Below are 8,552 nucleotides of genomic sequence, written 5' to 3'. Positions count from 1 at the left end.
GTCCCGAAATTGCTGGTCTTGAGCCAAAGTTCGAAATGTATATTACCTCTACTACCGCCAGTAATAGCCACCGTTGCTACAACCTTTACTGCTATTATCCCCTCAAATGTTTCCCCTGCAAGCAACATAAGTGTTTGTAAGTGTTTATAAGTGTTTATAAGTGTTTGTAAGTGTTTATAAGTGTTTATAAGTGTTTGTAAGTGTTTATAAGTGTTTATAAGTGTTTGTAAGTGTTTATAAGTGTTTGTAAGTGTTTATAAGTGTTTATAAGTGCTTGTAAGTGTTTATAAGTGTTTATAAGTGTTTATAAGTGTTTGTAAGTGTTTATAAGTGTTTGTAAGTGTTTGTAAGTGTTTATAAGTGTTTATAAGTGTTTGTAAGTGTTTGTAAGTGTTTGTAAGTGTTTATAATCGGTTACTACTCTTAAAAGAAAGCCAGTATTACTTAAGCATCTCTGGTATACATATAGTATTTGCAGAAGTGTCGAGATGGTCATAGATGAGGTGTTTTGGAGGGTTCCCCGCCGCCTCTGTAGGTCTATATTAGTTGTGGTTGATCGGATCCAAAACAGCAACAACACCCGACAAAAACGCAACACGGCCATCGCTCTCGCCTTGACCGATGATCACAGCCCCCTCCGCAACCATGACCATCACCGCCACACATTTTCACTACGACTACCATCGCGCCCGCCGCCGCCGTCATCGCCTCCGCCGCCACAACTACAACGAACACTTTAACAGGTACCCACCATTAACACCATCACTACCACCACCGAAACTACTGCAGCTGTTGTTGCTGCTGCTGCTGCTGCGACTACTACTACCACCACTACTACTACTACTACTACTACTACTACTACTACTACTACTACTACCGCTGCTGCTGCTGCTGCTGGCACGACTATTACCACATCTATCACCACCACCACCATCACTACAATAAAAACAAAAACAAACAAAGCAATATATACCCCAGTACCGACATCCATACAATATCTACCCAGTCAACCACCCTTATCTATAAACACATTGCTTACTGTGCGTTCAACTTTTTCATATCCTCTTTTCATATCTGTTATGTATGTATGTATGTATGTACCTATGTATATATGAATATGCATTAGCGTGTGTTTGTTTGTATGTGTATCTAATCGACCTGTAAATATGTATATGTTCATATGCATTTATATATGTTTTTATGTATATGAATATGTGTGTGTGCATATATATGTGTGTGTGTGCGTGTGTGTGTGTGTGTGTGTGTGTGTGTGTGTGTGTGTGTGTGCACATACCTAACTCACTAACTAGCTGGATAGACAGATAGATAGATAGATAGATAGATAGATAGATAGATAGTGAGATAGAGAGAGAAAGAGATAGAGAGAGAGAGAGAGAGAGAGAGAGAGAGAGAGAGAGAGAGAGCGAGAGAGATAGAGAGAGATTTCTAATATCCTGCTCATCGCGGGATAGTTTTAATAAGCGCAGAATTTTGGCCTATTAAATTGCCCTGTTTTGCATAATATGCATGAACTGTTATGCAAATTAGACTGAACTGTATTACTGAGCCCTGGTTTGTGTATTCTGTTAAAAGCTATAAGCTATTAACAAAATCTCTCTAACGCACAATGCATAAGCATGCTTTCTCTATTGCAGTTCCAGAAATGAATTAAAAGATTGGTCAAATTGATCCCGCTTTTTCAGCCCACGGACAAACATGTGTTACTATTCAGTTCGATGTTGGCATCGAGGCTCAACAGACTCACACACACACACACACACACACACACACCATATTATTTAACTTTTACTTGTTTCTCTCATTTGACTGCGGCCGTACTGGAGAACCGCATATATATATATATATATATATATATATATATATATATATATATATATATATATATATATATATATATATATATATATACATATATATATATATGGAAAAAAGACAAAGTAGAAAATGCTAAAATACTTTTATAAAGAACATTACAGAACCGGTTTCGATCCTTGTGATCTTTTCAACAGTGAATATGAATGATAAATTTTTGAAAAATTATTGGAAAATTAAATTTTGGTAAATTTAAAAGAAAAGTCTTTTTAAAGACATATTTGTATAGTATTCAAGTAACAGGGACATTTTTCTTGTTTCTGCCTGTCTCTGTTTCACTTGTTAACTCTTGTGGGTTCGAGATCCTTGTGTATATATATATGTATGTATGTTATCAATCAGTTTCATTTCTGTATTTCTTGTCCATAGAGAAAGAGCCGGACTCTAACATAGATCCAAAGCTCCTTCATTGGAACTTTTATCAACATCATCTAGGTATTTGTGCATATGTGTGTGTGTGCAGTATTTGGTGTTAGTGTATGCGCAGATTTGTATGTTTGTTTTATGGATGCGTTTTTATGTATATATTTTCATGTCTAGATGCATGCATATGTATTTATGTGCTAAATTTTGGGAAAGTTTTACATATCTTTACAGTTCCATTGATGGCTTGAATCTGTAGTCTTCTAATCAGCCTTTTTCTTTCAGGTTTTGAGAACCCTAATTTTTCCAGGTTTTTGTTGAGGCAGTTCGTTACATATCCCAATGCCCCAACAATCACGGGTATGAATCTGATATGTATGTATGTATGTATGTATCTATATCTATCTATCTATCTATCTATCTCATCACCAAACTGGAGCGCATCCTCTTCCGCTTCTTGTGGAAAGGAAGCGTTCCGACGGTTAGGCGATCCGTTTGCTGCCAACACCCGTTAAAAGGAGGACTGGGCATGCCGTGGTTGGTTGATGATGCGCAGACACGCGCTGAGACTGCGACATCTCCGGCTCTACATAGACAGCGGTGAACAGGTGTGGTCACCGTTTGTGCGGCGCGCTTTCCCGCAGCTCGTCTCCATGACCGAACTGCAGTCGTGGATCAAGAAGAGGCCGAGGAAGGGCGAATGGCACCGCGAGTGTCGCGCTGCTCTTCGGCAACTCCAACAACCCGGGTCAACCTTGAGCGACTGCATCACAACTAACGCATTCTATAGTGGATTAGTGGAGGGAAGGTACGACGACGATCTCGGGACGAACCTGGGCGTCGACGAGGAATACCTGACCCGCCTGTTTAAGACGACCTTCGGGCCGGGACCTATGGACAACTTCCAGAGATCCCTGACCTGGCAGTGCTATCGAGAAGCACTACCCGTTCGGGATAAGCTCTACAGGCATGGCTCGAGAAACACGGGGCCGACCTGTCCGAGATGCCGGCAGAGCGACGAAACCGTTCTGCACGCACTCGTACAGTGTCCCACCATTTCCGAGCTGTGGGCTTACGTCGAACAACTACTATCGCGTGTTGGACGAGTCGGTCTATCAGCTGAGTCTATCGTGAATATTGTCGCGCCTCCTTCCTTTAAACGGGAAGGAAGAGCTATTTTCATCGTACTTGTGGCTATGGCGAAAGAATGTGTATGGTGGACGCGTCTGAAAGGTCTAGAGACAAAGACTTTCCTCTCTGGGCAATCTCTCATCAACTTCTTCAAGTATCACCTGAAGAGGAAGGTGAGAGTAGAAAGGGATGTCTTGTCTAGTGAATGCTTCAAAAAAAGATGGGTGAATGTAGCAAGGATAGCACGTGTGAACGACGGAGCCATCTTGAGCATAACCCTATGAACTAGAAAAAAATCCAAGAAAAAAAAATAAAACAAAAAGGCAAAAGAGAGTCACTTACTGTTATAGTTTCTTCAATGAGAATATTGACCAAAGTTACCGTGGTCTTTTCCGTAGGCTTTTCTTTCCACGGCTAAACCTAAACTGTCCTCCCCTCCTTTTACACGAGAACATTACTGTGTGATACACAATCCCTATTGATCGCTTTTTTTTTCTCTCGATCCCTTTTGATCGAACTCCCCCCTTTTTCCCTTCCTACGATCCCTTTTGATCGACACACACCCTTTTTTTTTCCTTCCCCCTCCTAAAAAGAAAAGCTCTACATTGTATTTGTCCCATCTTCGTTGAGCCCTGTGTGGCTAATAAAAGAAATGTATGTATGTATCTATCTATCTATCTATCTATCTATCTATCTCTATCTCTCTCTATATGTATATATATATATATATATATATATATATATATATATATATATATATATATATAAACAAATAGTAAATGAGTATATGCATATATACGTACAGGTATGTGCATACCGACATCCACCTGTATGTATAGGTGCATATCTGGGTACAGGACATTGCAAACAAAACGTAGACGAGAAAACACACAAGCCACATAGAGAACATTCTACTTCATCAGCTACCCACGTTTTAACACCGGCGTTTCGAAGAGCTTGGGCAGGACGCATCGTTAAAACCGCAGATTAAATTTGTATACGCAAATTAAATCTTGCCATGGAGGAATGTAGTGGGTGTGTTTGAATTAGATATATAGATGCAAGCATGACGGTTATTAAGAAGTTTGCTTCCTAACTACACGGTTACAGGATCAGTCCCACTGAGTGGAACCTTGTGCAAGTGTTTTCTACAATAGCTGCGGGTTGACGATGACCTTGAAAGTAGATTTGTTACAGGGAAACTGAAAGAAGCCCACCACACACACACACACACACACACACACACACACACACACACACACACATAGGAATATATGTATGTTTATGGATATATACATATATGTATATATATATGTATATGCATATATACATATGCAAATATACATATATATATACACACATACATGTATTTTCAGGTACGTATGTATGTGTGTACATATGTATTTACATATATATATATAGATAGATAGATAGATAGATAGATAGATAGATAGATAGATATGTACATACATATACATATACATACATACGTACATATGTATATACAGGCTTACATATGAATGAGTATACACACACATATATATATATATATATATATATATATATATACACACACATATATATATATACATACACACACACACACACACATATATATATATACGTATATATAGATATGTATATATACATGTGTGTGTCTGCGTGTTGGCATGTGTGTGTTAGGGGGTGCAGAATGTACGTATAACAAAACTTGAGAGTATATTCAAAGTTAAACCCCGGGCAGGACTGGTCACGATTTTTCTTACACACTCTCTGTGCTTTAAAATCATTTCTTTATTATATATATATATACTTTATTTAATTGCAGTAGAAATATAACAAAAGCTGTTACTGAGAGTTTCACGTTCCTGACGAACGGGAACGTGAAACTCCGAGTAACAGTCTTTTGTTATATTTCTGCTGCTTTTAAATAAAGCATATTACTCTACCTCTGGTATTTGAGTACTCTTTTTTCCACCTTGTTGCACATTTTATGTTCTTACTCCGGTATATATATACACATATATATATATATATATATATATATATATATATATATATATATATATATATATATATATAATACAAAGAATATATATACATGTATACACACATATATGTACATACTTACATCTACATGTGTATATACATGCATATCAGGGTACAGGACGTTAGAACAATAAACTACAGACAACGGAACGAACATATAGGAAAACGGAAAGCCACTTGGAATATCCCTTCATCAGCTGTCTCTATTCTATCTAGACGTTTCGAAGTATGTATGTATATATAGATAGATAGATAGATAGATTATATATATGTATTGTATATATGTATATACCTATATATATATATATATATATATATATATGCACATATATATATATACTTATATATATGTATGTATATATATATACATATCATATATACATATATATATATATATATATAATATTCATCTATATATTTTTATACCTATGTTTATGTTTGCATGTGGATTTATATATATCTCCGTATATATGTGCATATATATGTGTGTGTGTGTGTGTATGTGTATTTGTATATATGTATATATATATGTATATAGATAGATAGATAGATAGATAGATAGATAGATAGATAGATAGATAGATAGATAGATAGATAGGTAGATAGATAGATAGATGCGATCAGTGAAGGAACCTTGCGATGCTAATCTTCTATAGAAAGACCTAGATTCCACATATAAAGTGGCTGAACAAAGCAGAGAAATTTAATGCCGGAAAATACTAGTCTTACCTTCATCAGCCCGCTTGGTCTAGCATGTCACAACAAAGATACTTTGGACCAAAAGAACCGGCAATCCCAGAGTCAATTACCGTGAGTGGTCTGGGGATTATTACGAACAACAGCGCTTCATTTCAAATACATACAACTATAAGGGTAGCAATGTGCAGTCGAATGGCCGTGTACATTCTGAGAACTTTCAGAACAAGGGATCAAGAAACTATGCTGGTTCTATGAAGGACGTTTGTCCTCAACTGTCTGGACTACTGCTCTCAGCTGTATTCACAGACATAGTGTCAGAATAATAGCGGAATTTGAGGTAGTTTACCGGGGCTACACTAGGAAAATTTCATCAATACTACAGCTGAGCTACTGGGAGTAACTGAAAGAATCACGATTCTATTCCCTGGAAAAAACTTGGCCTTCTGTTGTCCAAGGCCCAAGATGAGCTTACATCAGGGCAAGAATTTTTTAAAAAGGGGCAGGAATTTCGAACAACCACCTTCACCAAAATGCAATCACAATAGAATGGTCATTGAAAAAGTGATAATACTGGCGGTGTCACACCACACCATTTGGGTAGAAACGCCTAAATATATATATACATATGTGTGTGTGTGGGGGGGGGGATGCGTGTATATATATATATATTTATATGTATATGTATATATGTCTATATATATAGATATATCTTTGTTCCCCTACCTCTCTATCAACATTAGTTAGAAACTAACTAATTTCAACTCAATAATTTTTAAATTTTTATTGTCTTTTGACTTTTGTTTTCTTAGTTTGTAATTTTAAGTTTAAATCTTAAATTTTAATTTTCAGTTTTAATTTTCAAATTTAGGTTTTAATTCTTAATCCTTTATCTCATATCATTTAATAGCTATGAAGCTTCAAATAACAATTTTAAATATCTGCACTAAACTATTGACCTTACGACCTTACCCAGATTGAACTTCCACCCCAAATCTACCGAAACTTTAACGTTTCACCCTTAACTCCCATACAATATTGACATATCTAAATCGTTACCTTTACCTTCATTTATTTATTGTTTATCTTATTATTCTTTACGCTGTTACCTCTATCTTATTTTATTTTTATTCCCTTCTCCTCTCCCGTACACACTCTCTCACAAAATCCATTTACGATATATCTGTCATTACCTCATCTTTTATTTCATTTTTTTCCTTCATTATTATTTTTTTTAATTTTAAATTTTTATTATTTTTATTCTTATTTTATTCTTATTTCCCCTTTTACCACTATCTTACTTTCTAATCCTTTCTCTCTTAGCTTTCTCTCCCCCCCCCTCTCTCTCTCTCTCATACACCCACTCACAAAACCCATTCATGTCCATAATACCTTCTCGCTCTATATACACATTTACAATATAAATACATCTTTCAGAACGCTGCCAAAATGTTGCCTGGATTTAGGTGGGATTTTAACTGAAAACCTGTACCTTAAAGGAAATACCGACCAACATTCATATCCTCTGGAAAAAGACGAGTTACGAAGATTATTCGCCTGCCTATATTCTTATATATATACACACATACACACACACACGCACACACGACAGAAGTAAATAGACAGCTTTATAATCATTAAAATTTATTTGAATCTGCAATTATACATTCAAATTATTTATTTATTAATTATTATAATGTGAATATCTGATATTTAGTAGACATTCCGTTTGCATTTTTTCAATGCAAGGATCCTAAGGCCATACTACTGAGCAGATGATGAATATTATCTTGAGGAATTTATCTTGAGGAAGTTTCATACAGTAATCTCAAAGATCTGACTTTGAGAGTGCTTTCTTGTTCTTTTTACGACGTGTTCTGTCTATTATGTCCCAGAGGTATTCAATAGGGTTCATATCTGGTGACTGGCTTGGCTATGGAAGTTTTTTAATGACATTCTTTTCCAACCAATCTTGGGTCTTGTTAGCCATGTGACAAAGAGCCCCATCTGCCATAAACAAAGAATATTCTTTAATCATTTCACCATTGGAGAAAACTGGAAGGAGACTTTTTCTGCAATATGGACACATATTTATCTGAGTTTATTTTTTCCTTACACTCCACCAACTCAGATTGACCAATACTTGAAATTGTTCCCCAAACCATCACAGAATAGCTACCTTGTTTCATTGTTGGCAGTAAATTTTTCATGTCAAATTCTTGATCACAGAGTCTCCAGACTCATACTTGACCACTGTCAGAAAATACAGCAAATCTGGACTCATTAGAGAATATTCTGGTTTCGCAAAATGCTATCGGCATCTGGCCCAATCTTTTCCCCACTTGATATTGATTGGTTGAAGAAGTGGCTTCCTTCTTGCTGCTCTGCCATAGTAGCCAAGTTTGTGAAGATATCTAACA

This window comes from Octopus bimaculoides, chromosome 20 (assembly GCF_046866305.1).
Source record: "Octopus bimaculoides isolate indiv1 chromosome 20, ASM4686630v1, whole genome shotgun sequence".
NCBI classification, from domain to species: Eukaryota; Metazoa; Mollusca; class Cephalopoda; order Octopoda; family Octopodidae; genus Octopus; species Octopus bimaculoides.
This window is presented reverse-complemented; position numbering follows the sequence as displayed.